The sequence below is a fragment of the Ochotona curzoniae genome, unplaced genomic scaffold (assembly GCF_017591425.1).
Source record: "Ochotona curzoniae isolate NIBS_2020 unplaced genomic scaffold, NIBS_Ocur_1.0 contig_2210, whole genome shotgun sequence".
NCBI lineage: Eukaryota > Metazoa > Chordata > Mammalia > Lagomorpha > Ochotonidae > Ochotona > Ochotona curzoniae.
This window is the reverse complement of record NW_024465369.1, coordinates 13034703-13062519: the sequence shown is the minus strand read 5'-3', so window position 1 is coordinate 13062519 and position 27817 is coordinate 13034703.

The following is a 27817-nucleotide window of genomic DNA, read 5'->3' as shown; positions in this document are numbered from 1 at the left end:
CATCTTTGTGACATAGCTGAATGTATAAAAATGATTGTATCTGCTTTTTCCAATGGAGTTGCTTTGCTAACATCCCATGGAATCATTTAATCCAAGCCATTGATTTCCAGAAGCTGACTAGTAAGATTATTATTAATTTGTTGGTGAAAGTCTTGAGTTAATGGAAGTCACATTTACGTGACAGTTGTGGCTATTGTAGTTGAACAATATTGCCTGATGAAGATGGTATGCAGAGCAGAATATTGTTAGAAGTGAATGCTTTAATTAGGATCCCTTCCTTAATCTATTTTCTAGATTTTCCTCACTTGTTTTAACCTCTATTATGCTTTCCATTACTGTTGTGTACATCATTTTAGAAGCAACACTATATTTAATTCAGTGTAACCTAGCTTGTTACTCCCACTATGCCATGAAAATTTCTGTGAATAAAATCTCCTTTGAGGTTAATGATGTCAGTTTAAAGAAATGTTTTGTTTTTACCTCAATTATGCTTTTTCTCTCAAAGAAGTTACCAGTTACATCGATTATTTTTCCTTCTATGTTACTTACATTTTATCACTGGATTTCAGAAATTGTACTGGCCAATACCTAGAAGATTTTGTTCACATTTATTCACTTTGGGTTTAGGATGTGTATATTTCACTATTTAAAAATAAAAATTGGGTAATATGTTGCCTTTTTTAAAAAGTATTTTTCTGCTTCGTTTTCTTCCTCATAACATTGAGAGCATCAATTATTTGTAATTCATATTTTTGATTTTATAACATAAAATTCCAGCTTCTCTTCACTTAAAAATTTGTTTTGCTTATTTTTGAGGACAAATGTCAATTGATACATCTTTTTTATTATTATCAATTTGCTATTGCCAATCTGTTCTGTGTTGCCACAGCAGAATACCTGAGATTGGATAATTTATGAAGAACAGAGATTTTTTCATGCAATTGTGGAGTATGGGAAATCCAATACAAGGGACCTGCATCTCACAAGGACCTTTGTGCTTGTCCATTGCATAGTAGAAAGTGAAAGGGTAAGAAAACACATTCACAGAAGAATAGGAAATCAGACTCACAGCTTCAAACACTTTTGCAACTAGCATTTATCCATTCATGACCTAAAACAAAACTTCTCAAACATCTTCTTAACACTAGTTGGGGGTGAAGTTTCCAACATAAACTTTTTATGGAATGTGTTCAAATCATAGCAGTTGACAGATTTTTTAAAAAAAAATTATTTATGATTTTGTATTTCTTAACTCAATTTTCTCTTTGGCTATTTCTCATTCTTTCTAGTTCTTTGAAGTGATTGCCTACCTTTTACATGCTGAAGAGTGTTTCCCTTTGCCTCACTGGGTATCACTGTAATGGCCTCATGTTAGGGTTCACACAATTTGTTCTTTTCCTTAGGAAGTACTTCTGATGCCCAAATCAACATGGTTAGGTTCCCCTTCTTTCTCTAAGAGTTCAAGATATACCTCTTTTTATTATTCCTTATTTTAAATATAAATGATCTGCTTATGTCCTGTGTTCAGGATTATATACTTTCAAGATTAAAAAATAGCTCTCCTAAAGATTTATTTGGAAAGGCAGATTTACAGAGAGAGGGAGAAAGAGAAAGATCATCTGTCTGCTGGTTCACTCCCCAAGCAACTGTAATGGCTGGAGCTGAGCTGATTCAAAGCCAGGAGCCAGGAGCCAGAGATTTCTTCTGAGTCACCCATGCAAGTGCAGGATTCAAGACATTGAGCTAGTTTCTACTGCTTTCCCAGGCCACAAGTAGGGAACTGAATGGGATGTGGAGCAGTCAGGACACGAACTGGTGTCCATATGGAATTGTGGCATTTCAAGGTGAGGATTTAGTCATTGAACCATTGTGCCGGGTCCAATAATCAGTGTCTTTATTTTAGGTTCCTTTCTATGCCTACCACTGTAATTATAGTATAAAAAAGAATAAATTTAATGTTTATTTAGGGTTCAAAAATACATTTGTTTTTGTACTATAACTTACTAAAAGAAGCAAGACCTAGTTCTTGACTATCAATTCTATAGGCCAGAAAAAAATTTTGCTTAATAGAGCTAAAGTGGATGAAGTTTAGGCAAGTAATTTATACTGTCTAAAATCAAATGAAATTAATGCATAAAAGTGTTATTGATTAAATAACTGGTAAATGTTCCTTTCTTTGTAAAGATTAATACAGACCCATTCTCAGAGCATAAGTTCTTGTGCTGTACATTCTGGAAAATAAATTTTGAAAATTAAATACTGTTTGGTTCAATGAAATCAATGTGGATCTGCTAAACAATAACTTCTATAAGTTCTAGATAAATGCAGTTGTCTACATTTACAATCCACTTACATTTTCCTTACTAAAATCCTTGGGTGCCATCTTTTTCAGATACATTAATTCTTTCCTGGTATATTTTATAGATTTGAGAAAGGTCATTGTATTTTTAGTGTATTTCCATGTTTATGTACCACTTATTTATTTATTTATTTATTTACAAGTCAGAGTTGCATAGACAGAGACAGGAAGACAGAATTGGTTATCTGCCGTCACTACCCAAAATGGCAGGACTGGCTTTACTTGGGCTGATCCTGTGTGTGCACACATGCCTAAGGAATTTGGCTGCATGTCATTGCTTTCCCAAGATTAACAGGGATCTGAGTTGGAAGTGGAGCAGCTGGGACTTCAATAGGTGCCCACCTGCTGTGATGCCAGTGCTGTGGGTGGTGGCTTTTACCTGCTATGCAACAGTGCCAGTCTCATTCTAATCATTTTTCCAGCTATATAGGGTTCCTTTTCTTAGACTTATTTCAAGACACTTAATTTCCTGAATATTTATGTTTGATTGACTTAACTAGTTTAACTCTCATTACTTCATAATTTTCGGTATAATGCAATTTACTTCATAGATAGCTATACATAGAATCTTACCTAAATCATAAACAGCATAAAGGTATCATCTATACATCTCTCAATTCATTCACCCATTTACCCACACGCATGTTCGAAACTTCATTTAGCAAGATGCACTCAACATTGTAAGCAAAGGGAAAATTGTAGTCTCTCCTGTCAGAGAAGTACATTGCTAAACAAATAGTAAGAAAGAAAAGTGGCCAATGTTACAAGGAAAAAGAATGTTGAGGGATTTTAGAAACATGCTGGACAAACCATCTAAACTGAAATGAGGAAGGTATTTCTGCAAGTGCTGTGGTAAGTTTCAAACTAGAGAAATAAGCTGAAGTAGGGATTAAATGAGTAGCAGGCACATTTTAGGAACTAGAAGGCCTGTGGGTTCAATCAGAACACAAGAAAAAAAAAGTGTTGAGGAACAAAATTAGAGACGATAGCAAATAGAAAAGAGAAAGAATCCTATGGAATTTTTTAAAAACGAATTTCTCACTTTGAGTTTGAATAATACTTATCAATTTTAATGCAGTTGATTAAAACAGAAATCAAAAGATGTAACCCAACGATTCAAATAACATCAGCTGATACTAAAAAAATGAAGTTTCATGTAAAATGTAGAAATTCTCACATGATGCTGAAAGGAATCAAATGAATTTCAAGTTTGTATCCGTGAATTTAATTAAGGTATCAAATTTATCATTTCAAGTTGCATTATTTCTTTCAAAGTTGTATATATGAATATTTACACATCTAATGAATTCTCTGTATATTTATTTATTTTGGGGCATTGTTCTATTCCACTAATGATAATTCTACATCTATATTTATACATCCTACATATATTTTGGGCCAAACGTGGCCAAAGTTAGGAGTCAGGAACTCAAAATGGGTGTCTTATCTGGGTTGCAGTATGCAAGTATTTGTGCCATCCTCCGATGCTGCCTCGTAGCCTGCACACAAGCAGGAAGTTGGAACTGAGTGTGGAGCCAGGACTCAAAGCAGCTCTCTGACATAGGATTGGTCATTCCATCGTTAAGCCAAATGCGCATTACCCTCTTATGATTTTGAGTTTGGAAATCATTGATAAAAAATTAGTGGAAGATCTAAGTAGTTAACATTTTTCATTTGTGTAAGTCTTAAAACCTGAATTTAACCAATGAAGTAAGTAAATAATGCTTTGAACAAAATGTTATATTCACTGTAACAACAGAGTGAGTTTTGTTTTTTGAATTTAAAAATCCATTTACTTTTAGTCACTCAGAGGTGGTTCATAATATAGATGTGTATATCTTTTTTCCAGCAGAGGTAATTCTTTGTAGTCATTCAGCATGTGACTTGGAAACCCCTGAATTTTAAGCTTAGTTTCAACACTTCTAGGCTTGTGATTTTTTCTACTTTACATAAATGATCTGATTCCTGTTCTTCCTATATGAAAATAAGGCTAATGAGAAGATAATTTACCTCCTAATTTTTTAGAGGATTATAACGAATAATGTCTGTTACATACTTAGAAATGTGCAATTAGGACACCAAGCTGTCATCACCATTAACAACATTTTTTTTTAAGTGGTTAGAATTTCTTTGGTATGGTACCTTGGAATATTTTTTGCTGCCTTTTCACTTTCCAGGATGAGAAAGTGATATATACTTACTAGATTGCTGTGAAAATGAACCTATCATTTGTACCACTGAGTATAACAGGAAGTGACAGTGTGATAAAATGGCTAGTCAATCCACATCTTCCTGCACTTATAAATCTGCATGGATTTTTCTTAAAAAAATTATTTATTTGAAAAGCAGAGCAATGTAAGAGAGACAGAAGAAAGGATCTTTCAGTCATTGGTTTATTCCTTGCTTGGCAGTGATGGTTGGGACTGAGTCAGGTTGATGCTGGGAACCAGCAACTTCATCTGGATGTACCATCTAGGAAGCAGGGACCTAAGTACTTGGACATCTTATGCTGCCTTTCTAGATGCAAGAGCAGGGAAGGGGAGTGGACCCAAAGAGCCAGCACCAGAATCTGAGCTGTAATAAGGTATGTTTGTGCAACGGTGCCAACCCTGTCTGCAAGCAGTCTTACATGTGTATTTGCTGCAGCCCACTTGGAAATTTCATTAGAAAATCACAATCATTGAGATGAGTGCTTGTCTCCAAGCTATTACTAAGCTAAGATTTTTAAAGATTTATTTTACTTTTGCTGGAAAGTCAGAGATAGAGGAAGGGAGACAGAGAGGAAGATCTTCACCCATTGATTCACTCCCCAGTGGTAGCCACAACAGTGGGAGTAGCATCTATCCAGAGCCAGGAGCCTGGAGCCTCTTCCATATCTCCCACACGGGTGCCGGGTTCCAAAGCTTTGGGCCGTCCTCGACTGCTTTCCCAGGCCACAAGCAGGGAGCTGGATGGGAAGCAGGGCTGTCAGGATTAGAACTTGTACAACATATGTGATCCCGGCGTGTGTGAGGTGAGGATTTTGGTTGCTAGGCTAATGCACTGGGTCCTTACTAAGCTAATTTTAAGAAAACATTTATTTCTCCTTCTAGGATATCTCTGATATTTATCCCAATATTATTTAATCTATAGAAAATATTGTGAAATCTTATATACACTTTATTGTGCCTTGAACCACTAAAGAGTAGATTCTCGGCATGGGTCAAGAGAAATGCGGGATCCTTAATTGACTCTAGTAATACCATATTATTCTGTGCCTAAAGGAACCAGATTTCATGTTTTGTGGGCAATTTGTAATTGAAATAAGATGCAACTGATAAAGCAGTGAGATATCAGAAGGCTCCAGAAATTCCCTGTCTCGGAACAGCTCCACATTATACCTGGAAACAGATCATTTTGAGTGAATAAGAAGAAAACGGAAAGCTGCAGACATTCTTGAGCACAGCATGTTAATTAGAACATCAGTCCTTTGTCTTTGAAATTATTCTGGTAGGCTTCATCCCATTAACTGTTCCTGTTCCAATGTCACCAGCCCAAAATAGTCTCTTGGATAAATTAACAAATAGCAATAGAGATTACTTAGTTGAATAGCAATACTGATTACTTAGTTGAAAGGAATGTCTACCATCTGGGTCTCTTATTAAGATGGGGCAGTTGAGCAGTGGAGAAAGGTAGGTGAGATGAATGTTTTAGTTTTTTTTCTTTTTTTTTTCCCCCAATATCCACAGGGGAGGGAGATAACAGGGGACCACTGTGCAGTGTCAAACTACATTAGCCTGGGGAAGGAGTTGGCCTTTTGATGTCACCTTAGACATCTCACTGTAGCATGTTAGTTGAATGGTCTTGATAGTACTGAAACGTTGTCAGCTTCATTGCACCAGAGTTCAGAAAATCTGTTTCTGGGTAAAGTGCAGTAACCTAGTGACTAAAGTCCTTGCCTTGAACTTACAGGGATCCCATATGGACTCTGGTTCTTCCATCTGATAATTTACTCCCCAAGTGGCTACTACAACAGCTGGAGATGAGCCTATCTGAAGCCAGTAACCAGGATCTCTTCTGGGTCTTCCACATGGTTGAAAGGACTCAAGGCTTTGGGCCATTTTTGACTGTTTTCCCAGACCACAAGAAGGGAATGGATTGGAAGTAGAGCAGTTGGGAATAGAACTGGCAACCGTATGGGATCCTGGTGCTTGCAAGGTAAGGACTTTAGCCATAAGGTTTTCATGCCAGACCCTAGTCTGATTTTTCTTATTCACAAAATAAGGAAGAAAAGTTTTCTCCTTTTGTTTGGATATTTATTTATGTTTATTTGAAAGATAGATTTACAGAGAGAAGGAGGGGGAGAGAGAGAAATCATTCATCTGCTAGCTCACTACTCAAATGAGCACAATGACTGGTGTTGAGCTGATCTTTAAGTCAGGAGAGAGTAGCTTCTTCCAGTTCTCCCATGTGGGTACAAGGCCCTGAGGATGGAACCATCCTTTTATGCTTTTCCAGTACACAAGAAACAAGCTGAATCCAAAGTGAAGCAGCCAGGATTTAAACCATCACCCACATAGGGTGCTAGCACTGCAGGGCAGAAGATTAGCTTGTTGAGCCACCGTGCCAGCCCAATTTTCTCCTTTCTTAACATGAGTGCATATTTGTCTTGGGGAACAAAATGTTATCTTAGAAATTAATCCCATAGCATTCTCTGGCAGGCTTTTTGTTTCCATTGTGATGCTGGCATTGGATCTTGCCTGACTCAAGGTGGCATATTTGCCACAGATGCTCTTAATAGTATATGGTCTGTTGAATTATCTGCCCCAGGTAGTATGATTGAATTGACAACAGAAGCATTTCCTACTCTGATTTCAACCTTAAGCAGACAGTGATAACAGTATTATTTAGTGTGGAATATGATGGCATAAAAATGTCAGTACCACAGGCAACAGCTTAACTAAATGAGCCACAACACCATTCCCTGGCTCCATTTGTTTAGGAAGACACAAGCAGTCTGGAGCAGTGCTTGCAGACGGTTCTACATTTGATCTTAGCCTAAAGGCTGAGAAACAATCCCCCAGGCAGTTCTAACAGAAGCAGTTCAGGTACTGATCGACAAATTTGGAGTGTGGGCAGCAGGCTGGAGAACTTGTGAAGATTTTCAAAGCTAAATTTTCACTTAAAACAGTTTTAACAGACATGAAATTATGCATATTTCTAATAGATATGATGTATACATATATATGTATGTGTATACACACATAGTGTGTAACGCCCAAATCGTAAATAAATCTATTTCATAAAATATTTAACATTAATTTTCGGCAAAAAATTCAATTTTATTTTCTTTCTTTTTTATACAAACATACAGAGTATCCCAGGATTATCTATAGCTACCACACTGTACGGTGCCCAAATTCCTTGACTATATGTAGCTATGACAGTACTCATTCATCAATCTTTCCTTTTTCTTACAACTTCCCTCCCCAAGTTCTGAAAACCATCAATATACATTTAATTTTTATGAGATTACCTTAATTCTTACAGGCTCTGCATATACATATGAATGATACAGGTCTTTCTGTTTGGGGCTTATTGCACTTCACAGGATGACCTCCAAGTCCACATATCTGTGTCATTCATCATTCACGTTGAGTTCTCAATGCCAATGAGGCTGTGAAGAGTTGGGCATCCAAGGGCCTTAATGCCTGGTGCTTTCTTGCAAAGGTTGAGTCTGTGAGTAAGAATTCTCTCACGTGTTTAACTCTAGGTTTGTGTCTAAACCAGAGTCATTACAGTTACAAGAACTGACAGGGAGGAGGAATCTGTCAGCATTTTCGCTTGTCCGCTCAGCAAAATTGTCCCAACCTCATGTGCAAATAATTATAAATAAAACAGAAAGTGAGAAGCGCTGTTGGTTAATAATGAATGTCCTCTGGTTGTACACATCACAAAGCTTTCTCAACTTGGTGATGTTTACATTTCTTCAACCTCCACGCCCAGCTTTTCCCCAAGCTGCAAGTACCTCCCAAGAATGAAGATTTTCCCTCCCTGAGAGATTCCAAAGTGATGGAGAACAATGTAACCAAGAATGCATTTACTCATTGTTGATATTGTGGGTGTTGTTAACCTAGAGAAATAAGCAGCAAAAGCCACCTGTTTGCTTATTAATGGATGGGTTATGAGAATACTTGTTCTTCAGAGCTCCATTAGAGAAGGTAAGGTATGTAAAAAGAAGTCAAGAAATTTTATAAAAGCTTTCTATTTTTTTAATTGGAGAGGTAGACTTGCAAAGAAAGGAAAAAGAGAAAGAGATCTTTTCATCCTCTGGCTGTGTTCTCCCTCCTCCTCCACCCCCGGCAAACGACCACAATGTCCATAGCTGAAGCTAAATAATCCAGGAGCTTCTTCTAGGTCTCACATTGGTGCTTGGTCCCAAGTACTTGGGCCCTAGTCTTGTGCAATACCAAGCCACAAACAGGCAGCTGCATCAGAAGTGGAGCCTTAAGCACTCAAACTGGCACTCATATGGTTATTTGCCATCCACAATATTGAATCATTTTAAAACCTGATTTGCAAACATTTTTTTTTTCTGGAAAATTAGGAAAGGAATCTGAACTTAAAGCAAATGCGAGCGTTTAATAGGAAAGATATAATATGTTTAATGGTTTTAATATTTCTGTTAAAATATGGAACTTGAGATCTGGTAAATAAATAACAACCAACATTTTGCAAGTCTTGGTATAAAGAATATTTTGCAGTAGCTATTTTCTCTGGCTGTGTTACCTTTTTGAAAATTCCTAAAGCACAATAGTAACAAGATGTCCCACTCTGCAAGAAGTGTTGGCTCTTGTGTTGAGTAGTTAAACAACTGAATCTTTTCAAAAAGAATTTCCTGGTGTTGCAATCTCATAACGACTGAATTTGCTGAGTGATTTTTGTGTGTGTCTGTGTATTTTCATTATTGAATGGTGTTTGATCAGGGCTAACTATTTCTAAATGAATGTATTGTATGCACATAAAAATATACAAGGTACCTTTGATTAGCAGAACAAGGAAAGCTAAAAATCTGATTTATGGGAAAAACGTAGGGAATGTGTGATTGAGAGGAACAATGTTAACAGTATGAAATTGTGTAGTGTTCAGGTTGTGATAAGAACCGTTGTATGTATTTGAAGCTTATTTAATCCTTGTAATCATGCTATGGAGCAGACACTATTTTTATTCCCCTTATATAGATGGTAGAGAATGTACATAGTTTCCTCAAAGGTGCAGATCTTCTAAATGTAGGAACTATGACTCCAACTCTAGGCACCATAATATGGTGCCATTGCTGCTAATGGTTCTGCTAAATTGTCATTTGACCCAGCACTCTGCTTTGCTAGCTTAACATGATCAATGTCCTCAGGTTTTTATACTCGGTTTCAATGATCCGATAGTTGCCGTAGCTACTCCCATGAAGTTGTTAGCAGAATTAACTGAAATAATATATTTAAGATTCTTTAAAAGATAATGTGCTTCAAACGTTAGGTGATACTATTCCGTTGGTTGTGATGGTTAGTTACTCAGTGCAATGGTCCATTAAATAGTCAGCAATGAGTGTATTTGGTGTTACTAATAGACTGAGCCGTGGTAATAGGCTTCTTCCAGAGGTACTCACATTAATTCTTTCTCAGAATCCAAATGGAAGTCAAGACTCAGGCTGCCTCTGCATTCAGTTATTTAGAGCGGCATGTGTATATTTTGGGAAACAGGGAGGAACTGCTGTAATTGTTTGCACATGCAGACATTGTCTCAAATATGATTTTGCTATTTCAGAGGTTCCTTTGTCGTAACTATCAAAATGACACAAGCAGTACTTTTTTGTAATCTCCATATTTGACGCATGAAAGAAGACTTAATTCCTGTTTGAATAAACAACATAATAAGGTTATTGAGATTAGAGACCATTACTATATAAAATTATGTCTAAGTGGCAGATATAATTAACATTGGATTGTAATTACACTAATTACAAGTCACATTAAGACACTCCAGTAATGACAAAGTGAGAACCCTATAATTGAATGGAATAAGTAGGGAAACATGCTGCTCACACTAATTACCTAAATGAGCTAATATGTCTTCAGAGTGACAGTCATGCTCAATGTTATTACGCAGACAAGGCAGTTGAGTGAGGTATTAAATTTTTTTTGTTAATTTTCTTTCTTTATACTCTCTAGGATCTATTTCAAGTCATCAGCAGCTTCAGAACTTCCTTTTGGAGCCAGAAAAAAAAAATAAGAAAACCACAAATAGAGCTTCCTGTAAGGGAGAATGTACATTGTAGATGAATAAAAAAAGATAAAATTCCAATTTTGGTATATGTAAAACACCAGTTGGTTACATGGGTTGGCTATAGCTTTGTATTGGTCTGTTCTGGTCTGCTAGCTATCTAGTCTACTGAATTCAAGCAATCCCAGCTCACCGTGTAGTGGGCAGCCTTGGGAATCTTCAACTCAGTGTCTGAGGTTCCAAAGATAGCCTCCAGTAGCCTGGCTCCAGAAACACCCTAGAGACTGATAAATTCTGAATTATTCCAGACAATTAGTATGAGCATTGCAATGGGGCTCACACTTCATCCCAGGCTGTTAATTGTGACTATAAACTAATACCAAAATATGAATTCATGGCACTGTGAAAATTGTCTCTGTTTTATCATTTCTTTCCCCCTCGCATGTTATTTATTTATTTTTTTTGGTATGCCTTCAATTGTCAAGGGCACTTCTTGGTTAAAAGAAGAAAATAAAAACAAAACAAAACAACAACAACAACTGAAGACACCAGATTATAGATATTTAAAACCCTTTCTTCAAAAAGAAGGGTTTACTCTTCAAAAAAGGCTTATGGCAGAGAAATGGAAAGTGCAGAAAACAATCATCAAACTTAAACTGATAAATGACCCCAGCTAGCATAGCTCTTCTCCCTAGTGTTGGTGAAGAAATTGTGTCAGGCTCATTTTGTTAGCCAAGCTTGGGAATGATTTCTGTACTGTCCAGTTTTTCATGAACCTGAATGTAGTACCCTTTTTATATTTATCCAGAAACCAGTCCTATGGTTCAATGCAAAGCAGCAAACGAAATATGCATAATTTTTATTAAGTGGATGCTGTATTACTCCAAAGGTAAGCCTCTACTTTTGTTTACACTTGATGTAAATTCAGTATATATCTAAAATTTTACTGTTCTTATGATAGAATTCTTACAATCAATCACACTTTAGAGAAGAATAGACAATGTTGAATTTAAAGTTATACTTAATTAACTCTGGTGCTCACATTCATATAATCAAGCAATAAGAGTTCACATAAAACAATATTGATTGAAGCAAATAATATTGGAGGCCAGACTTCTGCTAATAGCCATGCAAATCAGAGGCAAATGGAGCTTGGCATGCTTAATAAGAGTGGAGTAACTTAGATTTTGTCTTCAGAATTATCCTGTTCTCACTGATGGTTTTTCAAGTGATTCATTTTCTTTGTTTTGATACAGTAGCCATGTTAATGATTACTTCAAATTTATTTATAGTCTTTGGGGCTTAAAATAGCTCAGAAACTTGTTTCATTTCATGTCATTGCCTTTCTGTGAATGTATTAGTCAAGTTGGCAGAGCAGTTAGGTACCCAGGACAAAGTTGTCAAATCCACTCTAGATTGTTTTAAATTGTGAGTTACACCACTCTTTTACAAAATGAAATAAATATTCTTAGCATTCTGTGTGTATGTGTGTGTGTGTGTGTGTGAGAGAGAGAGAGAGAGAGAGAGAGATTGTGTATGATTACTATTCAGATCTTTATACTATCAGACCCAGGCAGCTTTTGACCCTCTAGGGGTGTCAGACACTACACTAGAAAAATGTATAATGTTTCACAGTGATGCTTGTTTTCATTGAAAATGTTATTTATTTATTTTTATCTTATTTTAATGCGTTGTGTGATATAGTTCCATAGACTCTGGGATTTTCCTTCAACCCTCCCCAAGATCCCTTCCTCCACTGATTTCTCTATTTATCCAGGATTTACAAAGAGCTTCGGAAACTCACTGACAGCAAAATATACAACCCTTTGAAGAAATTGGCTAAGGAAACAGCAAATTTATTTTTAATGGTGTATTTGCTTATTAATTTTTTTAAAGATTTATTTATTTTTATTGGAAAGGCAGATATACAAAGAGGAGGAGAGACAGAGAGGAAGATCTTCCTTCCGATGGTTCACTCCCCAAGTGGCCACAATGGCTGGAGCTGAGCCAATCCGAAACCAGGAGCCCGGAGACACTTCTGGATCTCCCACACAAGTGCAGGGTCTCAAGGCTTTGGGCTGTCCTCGACTGCTTTCCCAGGCCACAGGCAGGGAGCTGGATGGGAAGCAGGGCTGCCGGGATTGTTGCCCATATGGGATCCCGATGCATACAAGGCAAGGACTTTAACTACTACGCTATTGCGCCGGGCCGCCCCAATGACTTTTAAATATTATTCTACACTAAAAGGAACCAAGTCTCTTTTGAAGAAATGGCTCACTCTAGAATTGAGATGAGAAACATAGATGTCTAGAAGAACCCTTAACAAAAAGATACATATATCTTTAAAATATATTTTTATATTTATATATAATTTATATATTTACATATAATATATAATATGCTATTCTAATTCACATATTTATATATTCTCACATATATCATATGTGTATATTCTCATATATATAACATATATATGCATATAACTATATTTAAATATATAGTTAGCAATATCTTCCGAAATGGTCTCAATCTTCTCTTCCTAAAATAATTTTAAGGAAGTGATAAAATAAATTGAATGCCTCTGTCCTTCTGTCTAATGGATTTTTAAATGAAAACTCTCAGGCAAATAATTGATATAGACATGACTATTGAGCTTTTTTGCTGCTCCTTCAGCATATTTGCAAGCAATGAACTTATAACCAAAGCTGCAAGAGCATCAGGGAGCTATGGATCTTATCTCCCGTTCCTTCTTCTCAAGCTCTTCTGTTGGCGTCACCAAATGCTAGAATTTTGTCTTGCTTACTTTTGTCTGGACCTCTTATGGCTTCAGCCCTGTGATTTTCTTCCAGTGCCACTTTTTTCACCTAAGAAAAGTTTTCTTTCTGATCTATGTTTAATTCAGGTTGGTAGGTAGGGCACTGCCATCTCTAGACAAATCTTTTCAAATAAACTTTTCTGACTACTATAAGGAATAAGATATTTTTGCACCCATGGCATACTTTAGAGTCAGATTTGGAGGTAGATTGGGCCAGGGTGTAACACCCACGGGTGCGAGCCATGGCTGGATCTGGGGCCTAGCCTGGTAGTTCCCAAGAGTCATCTTGACCAGGGCTGGGACCCTCCCAGTGAGTGTGAGTCAGGTCTAGGGGTGGGCTGAGTTGGACCATGGCACCTGCTGCTACACACGACAGCCAGGTCTAAGGAACAACATAGTAGAGATCAAGGGGTGCCCCAACTGGGCTATTGTACCAAACAATGCACATGAGAGCCAGGGCTGGGGTGGGTTGATCACACCATTGCACACGCTGTCACTTTAGGGCACTGGGGTTGGGGTTTTACCTTATAGGAGTCCAGAGGCCCTGATGCTGACACACCTGCAGAAATAGTGATCCTCTGGACCATGCTTCAGTACCCACCAAGGAGTGCAAAAACTGGAGCTAGGGCTGGTAGGCAGTGGCCCCCCCAAATCACATGAGTACCTTAGACTGACAAGGATCCCCAGTCTCAGGGAACATTTCTAGGGTGCATGGTCCAACCACCCCAGGCCACCCACTTAATTAATGCCAGAGAAAATATAAAGAACATACCCAGATGTACATGAAAGACAACAGGATCCTTTTATCCAATAGAAGATTGCAAGTACCATTTCAAAGGCTGGAGAGAAAAACAAGTGGCACAGTGCTTCAGATCAAGTTCTATTTAAAACACCTGGGCCTATGGACACTCTGAGGCAGACGTGGACAGCCAACAGGTCTTAGAACTTGTACCGAACCTCTCTGAGGACAGATGAAATCTGTCACTTCTTACACAGTGATACTCAGTACTCCCTGCAGTGGTATCCATAGATGATTCTCCACTAGCACTGTGAATGGTGCGGGTCCAGACTACTCTACCACTAATGTAGTCTGAGAACAAGGAGCCGCTTACCATCTTCCCCACGCCCTCTGCCAAGGATACACTGCTTCCATTGCCCTGCCCCTCCCAATGCTCTCCACCCCTGCCAGATGCCCACATGGTCCTGCAATGCCCATCTCCTCACCTCTGTATGTACATTAGACTATTAATGATTTCTTTACAAAAAAAATTAAATTAAAAGTGAAAAATAAGAAATTCTATAATAGCTGTCAAATAATACATAGTCAAATAAAGAAGGGAAGTTTCAAAAAAGTTAAATAATTTAGAAATGCATTATACATGAGGTTCCTGCATTGGTATCTGGCACATTTATGCACTCTTTGGGATTCCTTAGAGCAGATTCCTTTCAGCAATGCTTAGTGCTCTGTGTCTCTTGACTTTCCGTACTGTGCTTTCCCACTGTCCCTCAAACCCAGCGTTGCATGAGTTACGGCAGTTGTAGGCAAGTCAGTGCTCGCAGTTCCATTCAGTCATGCTTCTGGATGTTTAGTCACATCTTGGCACTGCTCAATGTTCCATCTGCTAAGTGTGACTTTAAATGGGCTTGCACCTGAGCGAGGTTAATATTCTACACTGAATTCCCTTGTAGTGCTCTAAACATAATTAAAAACAGAGTTTTGGAGTTAAAACCTCATCTTGATTCTAATTCAGGGTAACTTATTTAACTTTCCTAAGCACAATTGGAATAATACAAAGACAACATATAGACAAATAAAGATAATCATTCATTCATCAGAAGGTTGTTAAGAACTGATAGCAAGAGCTATTTATCATATGGTTCTGTGTAAGGACACTGTGCTAGGTGTTGGGATATAAAACATTTTATAATATTGGTTTATTTTATTTTGATAACTTAGAAATATACATATTTATGGGGCTTGAAGCGATGTCATGATTTACATATAGGATGTGGAATAATTAAATCTAAAAGTTAATATATCCTACATCCCCAATACATATTTTTGTATCTAAATGTTATTTTTACCTCTTTAAATTACATTGTGGAGTACATTGAAATCATTTTATAGATGAGTAAGTTAAGGCTCAGAGACTTTACTGTAGATCACCACAGTAAACAAGAGGCAAAGCTGGAAGACATTCTAGGGTTTGGCTTACTTTGGCTGTCTGACATATTTCATTGTACTTTGCTGAGCACCTCTGATTTGGGAGGTTTTCCTCCAAAGAAACAAAGAGGCACATTTCTCTGTGGCATTTCCTGTTTTCCTATTTAAAACATCTTTTTAGTGCTGAAGAGTTGCCAGGATCAAACGCATGATTTATGTATTGAACTGCTGCAAGCTGGAAAGAAAAATGCAGTTTAGCATTAAAAGAAAGAAAATCCAGTTAGTCCTTTAACTCATTCAGTACGGGTATACAGGCAGTTTGGGTGAGGTGGACAGGCAGATATGCCTAAGAAGGAACATTAAATAGACATGATGGGGTTGAGGGATGTGTCAGAGAGAGATGGCAAAGACTTAGAGATGCTACTTTGTATTAGGTTCTTTAGAGAAAAATGTGAAGATAAATGTAATTCTTTGATTCTGGGAAAAAGAACTCTTCCTATTTTGTGGGAAATTTTAGGATAGTATATTCTGACCTTCCTCTATACATTTGGTTCTTCAAATATTATTTAACATAACTTCTTGTTTTATGATTTGTCATGATAGGATATTGTAGATTTGTGATTGTTACATTTAAATTACTTATTTTATCATCTGTAGGCTCCTGAAATAGCATGATGACTGACACATAAGTGTCCAATAGTTTTCAATGAATATGACACATGTCTGAAGAGGATCCTTTCCCTACATGAGATTGAACTCAGACTCTGCCTTACATAAAACCACATATCCCTGTAGGCTTCACCAGGCAAGATAAGAAATGCATGTACTTTTATAATTACGCCCTCTGTATGCTTTTTATCATTGAAGGCATGCTATAAGTAAGGTATGCTGGCATTTGACCTACAAAAATGAGCAGGGAAAAAAGCAGATGAGGCATGGGTGAGGAAATGAGGACATGGGAGCTGATCTGGTGGCACAGGTGGCTAGAGATCCAGGATGTACTTCAAAGGTCATGGACAATTCAACAGATGTTTCATGTTTTCACCAAGTCAGATGTCATTAGTGTGGTACAATATAGGTTAGCGTGACTGTGTGATGCTCAAGGTCTGATAAGTGGCATTTTAATAGTGGTGGTTCAACCACTATTAACGCCAAGAGCTAAGATTCAGAGGGCTCCAGCATTCAGTGGAGGGGATTGGTAAGTACTGAACAACATTCCTCTCAACTGACAGCACCCATGGTTTGAATATCAGCCGCTACGCTTGACCCTGTGTCCTTTACATCATGTTACAGACTTTGTGTGACTCAGAAAATAGTCACAACAATCCGCTGAGTGATAAAGGGGTTACACAACCATATGCTGCATATGAGGCAAAGAACAGTTCTCTGTATTTTTATCTGTAATGATATATGCAAAGAAAAGGCAGATTGGGAAGAAATATACAAAAATGTTATTGCTGATTATCTCCAGGTGGTAAAAATTTCAGGTGATGCAGAGTTCCATCTTTATGTTTTCTAAGTCTTCTCTAGTTAAGATGAATTACTCACCAAAAAAGTAAATATTCAGCACACAGAAACATTTGTACACGCATGCACACATTTGTGCACACACACACAGAAATGAAGCAAAATGAATCAAAATAGATCATGCTGTTAATTTTAGCCATGTTTCTGTGTCTGATCCATTGAAGTGGGCTTTCTGGATCTCTCGGGACTGCAGACTGTGTGGTTTCTTGCAATATTCCTTTCTTTTCAGTTGTAGCAGATGTGACAGACCTGGGTTTCAAAAAGAGGAGTCCAACCGGGACAGTTGAGGCAGAGGTGCCCTTTGACCTATGCCACTTCAAGTGGCCGAGATCTTATAGTGGAAATTCTTAAACTACATGGCCCCATTTTAACCCCATAGCTACCATATGTATGTGAAAAAGATGTCTGATTAAAAACGTGGGAAGCTGTAAAGCTATTTAGTTGATTTATTTTTTAAAAATTGCATTGACTAAAACAGCATGCAGGATGAGACTTCACTTACAGTTGCCCATATAGCTGGAAAGGCAAAGAGAGAGTACCCTATATTTCCCATGTTAAATACTCTTGTGTACCTACAGTTTTTATCTTAGAAGAAAACTTAATTGCCATACTTTATCTCTCTTAGATAGTTTGCAACAAAAAGAAATAGGCATTTGAAAAGACAGATGAACTTTTTGCAATGTACACCTGGGTCAAAACATCACATGGCACTTCATCAATATTCAACTTTTAACCATTGATCAAAGTTTGTAAAACATTGTAAAGAAAATATAGAACTCCAACAGTTTGTTTCCTGGCTGATAACTATTAGCTTCTTTTACTTTGTGAATCCATGAAGTATTGATATTTAGAGCGAGACATGTGAAAGGCGTTCATGTGTGTGATGATGATACTGTCATCTCCTTCTGTGAATGGCATCATGGAGTTCAACAAGACCAAAACATTGTGAGAGCCAAAAGGGACTTTAGTAACTCCAGAAAACAGAGGCAACTGTGTAACTGAGCACAACATTTGGCCAGTTCTTTTAAGAACAAGTCTTCTGGAATCAATAGTGTTTGCTTCTGATTTTTGTACAATTCCTAATGTTGAAGGTTTGAATTAAAACTGTACCCAGTTATTTTATAGGAGATTTGGTGATAAATTCAAGGAGGAAAAAAAAGAAAAAACACACACACACACCAGTGGAGTTTTTTGTATCATTGCATTGAGATTAGTATTCAGTGCTCTTTCACTCAAAGGACGGACGTGTAAATGGTGTCTGTAACATAGAATATTTAATATTTTTACCCTTTGCAAATCAGTATAGCAAATTTAGGTTGGATGGAAAAAAATACCATCAACCCCTGATCAATTTCTAAAAAAATACCTCTGATAATTTCTAAAAGGTCAATTGAAATGGGCTGATTATAATGTGTGATTAAGTGGTGCTTAACCTATACTGTATTGCTCTTAAACATCTTTGTGTGGACTTGTTTTGGTGAAATTCACACTTAGAGTTCTGATTAGATTTTTCTTTTGTCTTAGGAGGACAGAAAGACGCAATCACTTTTTAAAATTCGAAATATGTATGCTTTTGTTTGTCTTTATTTGACACTGTTCCCGTGTGATATTTGAATGGAATGAACCTATCAATTTTTGCTTTCTGGTCTGCATAAGCTGTATGATAACTCAGAGTCTTGCTGTTTTAGTTCACTCTCAGACTATAATTCAAGGGGTGCATATATTTATCTTTTTCTGTATTTTAAAAAATCAAACATGTAAGGATGGAATCAGTTTTAATACTAAAAATCAATTCACTTCTCTGTTTTCTTTCAAGAAAAAAAAAGTCTCTTAGTAAATCAAAGAGCAGTTGCAAATTCCACAGTAAGCTGGTACAAAGAAAAATGTTTTGAAATGATAAAGTTCTCTTTATTTGAGTGAGAGAAAAGGGGATGAAGAAACATTACAAATCTTGCATATACTGATTCGCGGCCAGGAGCCTTGAACTCCAACCATTTTCCCTGTGTGTACTGTCACCTGCCACCCCCCACAGTGCACATTAATAGGAAGCTAGATCAGCAGAGGATCAGGGCTGGAGTTCAAGTTCTCTGCTGTACAATGCAGGCACACCACACATTGTCATAACTGCTTAGCCAAATAGCCATGAAAGACATATTTAAATATAAGAAATATTTTACTTCATGTTGCTTGAGTTTTCACATTTCAGTTCTTTTTAACTACATATTTTTTAAAAAAGTTTGTTATTCAAACTGCCCATTTCTTTTTATTTTCATTGCAATAACATATAAAAATGAATTATCTGCCTATAATGATACACATATACTTGCAGATTATTTTTCTTCAGTATTTTTTCACTTATTGTAAGATCTTCATTTTGCTTCTTTGTGGATAATAACTCTAAATTTAGCAATCTGATTAACATACAGGCACTCTGTAAAATTATGGTAAAGAATTTAAGCTATAGCTTATTAAGCTGAAATAATACTAGCAACTATTCTGCTTTACCATATGGTTGGAAGACGACAGCGCTTATACTTCAGGGAGCTAAATTAGTAAAACAAATTATTCTGCCACTAGACAAAAGTCTCTGTTAAAATCTGACCTTTCTTGAAAGAACTGGGAAAATATTCAGCATGAATTTGCACTCAACAATTCTAAGATTTATTTTGCTTGTGACATTCTGCTTCACTTGGTCCATTATGCTAGTCAGGTTGGCATCTGGTCTCTTTTAAGTCTGTCATCCTGGTTAGATAATCCTTGTGCAGTTTTCAGGCTATTTAAAATAAATGAATAGGTGAAGAATTTGCAATATTTGAGCTCATGAAAACGTCTGAGTTATTTTTATCCTACAATTTTAGAAGAATTCAACTGGAAAATACTGTATTAATGTAAAAAGGCACTCACGTTTTTCAAGATACTTAAGAGTAATTAAATGATTGCTTAGGTTAATGCTTGCCCCTGTAATAAATTGTATTTTCCCTTGGAAATCTGAAAGCACATGGAATTTCTACAGTCTCTACAAATGCAACCTCATTTGGATAGATACTTCAAATGTTTGCCAGAAAATAAACAGGAAGCAAGTCGGAAAGTAATTTGGAAAAGTCAGAAAGATACTCTCCTTCCAAGAATCTGACTCATTTACTGCCATTCTCTCTGCCCCTGTTTAATACACACATAGGATTTTGCTTGTAGAACCAGGTGACAACTGTCAATTAAATGGATTTTAGCACCTGCTGGACACCTCAAAGCAGAGCTATCCAGATCCTTGTCTTCCTCCTACCATGTGCCCCCATTTCTGTCAAGTGCAGAGCTGTGTGTATGGCAAGAGACTATTTGATCATTGAAGGGAGACAAAATGTTCTGCTTTTCAGCACATTTTAATCCACAGCTGGTGCACAGATTGGCAGAGAGTATATGTTAGTTTTAGCTGTGAATTTTTTCAACTTGAGATTGCCTATATATAGAACGCTGGAGTTTTAGGACTCCTGAAAGTAAATGTTTGAATGAGAAAAATATTGACTGGAGGAAAATAGTGTTTAATAGAGGTGTTGATTTTGACCAAGCTAAAATATGCTCTTGATGGGTGAACATTTGTAATAGGAGAGATAAAAATTGAGATATTACAGGGAAGGCATGTTTTTATATTACCATGAATTAAAAATAAACTATAGTGTTTAATTTGGTGTTTAGAGAATATTTGACTTTTTTGGAGAAAAACTGCTTATCTAGGTTTAATTTGGAAAATTAAGTGCTGCATTTTAAAGCACAGAAGCCAAACCGTAGCCTAAATCAGACTTCAAAAATTTATTTTCAAATTCACCAAAAATTCTAAAGTAACATGCTACTACTATTGACTCTTGGACTCCTCACAAAACAGGCTCCTCATCCGCAGAAGAGAAAGTAATGTTCATGTATGTGACCTGCTGCTAATTTTAGCTTTAACTCATTCCAGATATTTCCTGAGAGCCCAATAAATGCCAGTCAATGTGTTAAGCACTGCAGATACTTCAATAACTGATTTTTTATTGTTCTAGAAAGTTTGAATTGAGTAGGTGAAAATTTTACCCAGATTGCAATTCATACAAACTGATTTTCTAGCCATAATAATATTTGAGTAGCTTTAATTGTATGTTTACCCCAAACTCAGTAATTTAGAACATATAGAATATGCTTGGAATTCGCCCTCATTCAACAATGTATGTACCAAATATGGACTCAATATATTATAAGCTAATGGGCTTAAATGATTGTTTTTCTCTGAAACTGAATAAACCTGGTTCTATTTCAGTGTATACTAAGATAAATAACTTCAATAGGAGTTACGACCTCGGTGTAAGTGTAGAGAAATGAATTATGTTACGTGTTAGAGATCTTCCCTTTAACTTTAAATTAAAGATTAATATTATTTAGTTCATCTATATTTTATCATTAGGGCAATAATTAGAATATACTATAAATTAATCTGTAGTAAGAAAGGGGAAGTGAGAAATAAATACTAAGAACTTTTCCAGTGTCATTGTCTTAACTCAAGAATAGTTCAATTATGAATTTATTTTAAGAAAGTGATCCTAGACATAATCCTACATGAATGAATAGATTGGGAATATTTATTTGTAGCCATGAAAATGGATATGAAGCAGATACATACTGCAAAGTATTTTTTAAATAAATGATGATATAACACAGATTGACCATAAAGAAAAACTAAATGACAAAATATTTTCTCAACAGTGTATCTTGAGTATGCTTTTAGTAAAGTCCATTGATACAGCCTGTGTTATAATCCACAAGCTTCACAGAGCTAAATATGGGTCTCACTTTTAATGTATCTCTCACTTGACCCTTTGTACTAATCTGACACACAACTGATCATGGTTTCTTTTCAAATGCCTTGCTGGACTTGTGACTTCACACTTTCCTGCGCTATACATGTTGGAGTGGTATAGGGCTCTATTTTTCATCCTCCTCTCTAAGTAGTTGCATACATACAATGATGTTATATAGGAACTACAGAACAATGACTCACAAACAAGTATTTATAGAGTTGCTTAAGACTTCACATGTATATTCAACACCCTGCTTTTTAGCTCTACCTAAAAATCTAAAAGGAATCTCAAATATGATTTAATGATTTTTCTATCCCTCCAACTTTATTGTCTCTCAGTTTCTTAAAGTTAATACATTTCTAGTATTTTCTGATGATTTTCTATGTTCAAAGCCTGAGGCTTATTATTAACTCGTCATTTTCCATTTACCTTCTTGGGCCATGTTGAGTGCATCTATAGTCTTGTTCAGGAGTATAATATCACAAAAGGAATAAGAAATCACACCCATTCATCTACCTAGCCATAGCATGTATTTTAGGGTTTTGCTAATATATATTCCTAAAATTTTCAACTTTTTATTACAAACACAATAAATCAGTTTCTATAACACAAATATCAGTCAATGGATTTTTCTACTGTAATTATATTCTTCTCTATGCTATCATAAAAGTTGGTATATTGTCCACAATGCTTTACTGGTAAATCTTCATCCTCTACTTCTGTCCCCCTCCGCCCCCACCAAAAGATATGGGAGATATTTTGTTGGAGGAAACTTTTCTTCTAGTTTCTGACAGGCACAATTCACAGAACACAAGCATATATTCTACATGTGCAAAAAATGTTTGCATAAGAACTTTGAAAACTCTATTCTGGCCCAACAGCCCTACACACAAACACACATACACTCATCCTCCAAAAGTGCAGGAAAGCAGGTACTGTGATGAAATGATGGTGTGTTTTAAATGATTTTTTTGCACTGGATAAACATACATTTGATAAATTTTTCCACAAAAGTTTTGGAGTCACTTTAGGTGTGACTCCTATGTCACACTCCTATGTCATAACTCCTTTTATGTTTTAAAGAAAATCTGTTTTCCAATTGCTTTATCACTAATCACAATTTGTTTGTTATGTTTTTTTCCCACACAAGACAAAGATTGTCATATCATCAGTATTAAAGAACACAAGCCTTTGGAAGGTTTTTTTTAAGAGTCTACTGGAAGCTTACACCTATCATTCTGTCTGTGTCATCTCTCCTCTCTTTGCACATGCATACTCTTGAATTTTCAATGTCATTACTTTTCGTTTTCTCTTGCTCTCCCATTTTTGTCTTTCCTCCATGCCATTCTTTACTTTCATTCTGCCTCTATGAAATTCTCCCTATTGTCTTTGCCGTTCCTCACCTGTTATTCTTTGCCTAATTCTTTCTCGCCTATGATTTTGTATGAATTCATGGAGACATGTCTCCTTTGTCAGAATAAATATGCAGGGGGCATTTTGGAAATCAAGCAACATAAAGAAGGTGTGTGTTTGGGACTTTGCAGGAGAGAAATAAATTAGAAAGTGACAAATGAAGATTACTATAGCTTGTATCCTGACTTTTCTAAAGGGATTGTTTTGGACACACTAAGAAGGAAGGCAAATGACAATAAACCGGGTTGATTAAATATAAGATATTCTGAGTCCGCAGGAATATGTAACTCTTTATTGAGCCATAGTTCAATGTTTGCGCAGAGATGGACAGTTAATGACTTTCTCAACTTTACCACAGATCATTAGAAGAGCTCTTTACCTCACAGAAAGGCAGGATTTACTATAGCAAAGAAGAGCAGAGAACTAATTGCAAGTTGGTTTTAAACACATGCAAGGCATCCCAGAAATCACTGAAGACAATCTGAAAGCTAGATTTTTGCAAAGTGAAAGGACAATTAGAATTTAAATATCATACTTATATAATCTTAATCTGCTTAGTGAACTTTGCCTGAATAATTATAGATGATCATTATTTTATATATTTTCATATTTTCCAAATTTTCTATAGTAGACACGTATTGCCTTTTCAATCTAATCAGAATTTTTGTTTTGTCTGCATGTGTGCTGTGTATGTGTGTGTGTGTTATATGCAATAACTTGGTCCTGGATTTCCAATTCTGTCTTGGGAAATTTACTTTACTTCTGCACTGTTCATTTCTACATCACCAAAATGGACACGAGAATAAAGTCTTTAAAGTTCAGTATCTGTAAAGCATTTGATACAGTGTCTTAAACCTAATGCTATCCATTTGACAGTATTAACATTATTCCAAATCATAAGGTGAATTCCCTATGTTTTCATAGAAAATAATTCAACTACAAGTAAAAGTAATGGATATTCCTCATTTATTTCTGCTTATATTTTTAGTACTCTGATGAGTTCACGGAGATATGTTAATCATGATACATGTCCTTAACTTCTAAAATTTAATTAATATATTTTATTATTCCATGATATAGTTACATAGGCTCCGGGATTTCCCTTCCCCCTTCCCCAAATCCCTGCCCCAAATAACACCCTCCCCCCAGTTAATTTCCCCCTTGTCATTACAATAATATAGTTCCTCACAATCAGTCATAAGTTCATTCTGCTCTTTATGTATATCCTGACATTGTAGGCATGGACATTGCCTTATATCAGAGAACACATATGATATTTGTCCTTTTGGGATTGACTTATTTCACTAAGCATAATGGTCTCTAGTTCGGACCATGTTGTTGCAAATAATAGAATCTGATTTTTTTTTTTTTAGTGCCTGAATACTATTCCACGGAGTAGATGTACCAATGTTTCTTTATACACTCCTCTTTTGACGGGCGTCTGTGTCATTTTCATGTCTTTATTTTTGTAGGTTGTGTTGCTGTAAATATAGGATTACAGATCTCTCTCATATGCCAATCTCGTTTGCTTTGGATACGTTCCCAGGAATAGGATATCTGGGTCATACAACAGATCGATTTTCAGTTCTCATAGTACTCTCTGTACTGATTTCCATAGTGTTTGTACTAGCCTACACTCCCACCAACAGTGAAGGAGGGTACCTTCTCCCCACATCTACACCAGCAAATGTTGGTAGTAGAGTTCTGAATATAGGTCAATCTCACTGGAGTTAGGAGGAATCTCAATGTATTTTTCATTTGCACCTTTCTCACAGCTAGGATCCTGAGCATTTTTTCGTATGTTTATTAGCAATTTCCACTCATTCTTTTGAAAAATGTTTGTTTCTTTTCCCCATTTCTTCACAGGTTTGTTTGTTTTGCTGTCACTGAAGTTTTGAAACTCTTTTTAAATGCTGAATATTAGTTGTGTAGTGTGAAAAGATTTTCTTCCATTGTATCATTTGCTTCTTCACTTTATTGGTCATTTTCTTTGCTGTTCAGAAGCTTCTCAGTTTGATGTAATCCCAATTGTTTATTTTAGCTTTGACTGCCTGTGCTTTTGATGACTTTTCTAAGTTTTTCTCAATTTCTGTAATTTGGAGAGTATTTCCTGTGTTTTCCTCTACCAGTTTGATGGTTTCTGGGTGTAGATTAGGGTGCTTGACCCATTTAAAGCTTTTTCTTGCATAAGGTGACAGGTATTTGTGTAGGGGGTTCTTGCTTGTTACCTCTGCAGGCTACTATCCAATGGTCCCAAAAGCATTTGTTAAAGATACCAGGTTTTCCCCTGGATTATTTTCAGTTCTCTTGTCAAAGATTACTTGGCTGTGTATGTGTGTACTCTCTTCTGGAATTTCTGTTCTGTTTCATTGATCTTTGTTTCTGTACCCGTACCTGTACCAGACTGTTTTTAATGACCTCTGCTCCATAGTGTGTCTTGAGGTCTGGAATTGTAATTCCTCCAACTGGATTCTTATTCTTCAGGGTAGCTTTGACTATTCTTGGTCTCTTGTGTTTCCAAATAAACTATGGTATCCTCTTTTCCACTTCTGAGAAGAATGCTTTAGAGATTTTGATTGGGATCATATTGAATCTGTATATTATTTTTGGCAATGTGGACATTTTGATGATGCTGATCATGCCAATCCAGGAACATTACTGGTTTTTCTATCTTTAAAAGTCTTCTATTTATTTTTTTAATGCTTTGTATTTTTCATTATAAATGTCTTGCACATCATTGGTTGATTACAAGGTATTTGAGATTCTTCCCCACTACTTTAAAGGAAACTGTATTTACAAATTCTTTCTCAGTCATGGAGTTATTTGTGTATACTAGTGCCACAATTCATGTTCACTGATTTTGTATTCTGCTACTGTCTCTTGATTGAGCCTTTTGGTTCTCTAATGCATAGAATCATGTCATCCGCAAACAGGGATAATTTTAATACCCCAGTTCCAATTGAAATTCCTTTTTTTTCCCCCTAATAGCTCTGGAAAGGACTTTTCATACCATATTAACTAGCAGAGGAGAAAGTGGACATCCTTGCCTCATTCCAGTTCTTACTGAAAAAGCTTCCAGTCATTCCCCATTAAGTATGATGCTTGCATTGGAATTTTCATATATTGCTTTGATTGTTTTACAGAATGTTCCTTCCATGCTTTTCTTGCTTGAGGTTTCTAGCATGGAGTGGTGATCGACTTTATCAACAGCCTTCTTCGCATCTATTGAGATGATCATGTGGTTTTTATTTTTCAATTTGTTGATATGGTGAATCATATTTGTTAATTTGTGAATGTTAAACCATCCCTGCATACCAGGAAAAATCCACATGGCCCATGTGAACCATCTGATGTGCAATTCTGTCCTGTTGGCTAGTATTGTGTTGAGGATCTTGGTATCTATGTTCATCAGGGATATTTGTCTGTAGTTCTCTTCTTCTGTTGCAGCTCCTATTGCAGCTGTACCTGGCTTTGGTATGAAGATGACATTAACTTCATAGAAAGAGTTTGGAAGAATTACTTCTCTTTCTATTGTTTGGAAAAGCTTGTGTGGGATTGGAGTAAGTTCTTGAAACATTTGGTAGAATTCAGCAGTGTGGCCATCTGGTTCAGGGCTTTGCTTGGTTGGGAGGGTTATAATCATGGATTCAATCTCAGTCCTTATTCTATGTGTATTTAGATTATTAATTACCTCATGATTTGGTTTTGGTAGAGTGTATGTGTCCAAAAATCTATCTATTGATTTCTTCTTTTCTGATTTGTTGGTGTATAGTTGCCTGTAATAGTTTCTAACAATTCTCTTTATGTCCAAGGTATCTGTTATGGTTCCTTTTTTGTCTCTGATCCTATAGATTCATATATTTTCCCTCCTTTTTGGAATTGTTGGGCTAGTGGGCATCTATTTTGTTGATTTTCTCGAAGAACCAGCTCTTTGATTAATTGATTTTATGCATTGCTCTTTTAGTCTCTATTTTGGTTTATTTCCTCCCTTGTTTATTTTTTCTTGCTAATCTTGGGGTTGCTTTGCTGCTATTTTTCTAGCTCCTTCAAATGTAAGGTTAGCTTATTTACTTGGTGCTTTTCTAATTTCTTAACATAAGCACTGATTGAAATAAACTTTCCTCTTAACACTGTCTTGATGATATCCATAATTTTCATATGTTGTTGATGTCTTTATTTGTTTCAAGCAATTTTTAAAAATTTCCCCTTTGATTTCCTCTCTAACCCATTGCTCATTTAGTATAATATTATTCAGTCTCCAGGCATTTGCATGTCTTACTGAGTGTTTTGATTTATTGGTCTCTAGCATTTTTCTAATTTCTTAGCATAAGCATTGATTGAAATGAAATTTCCTCAGTTTTCTAGTTGGTCTATCAGGTGTGAATTTGATTTTAAGAAAATAATAATTCGTTTTATTTTTGATGATGTGTATATAGTTGAGAGGGATGTACACTCAT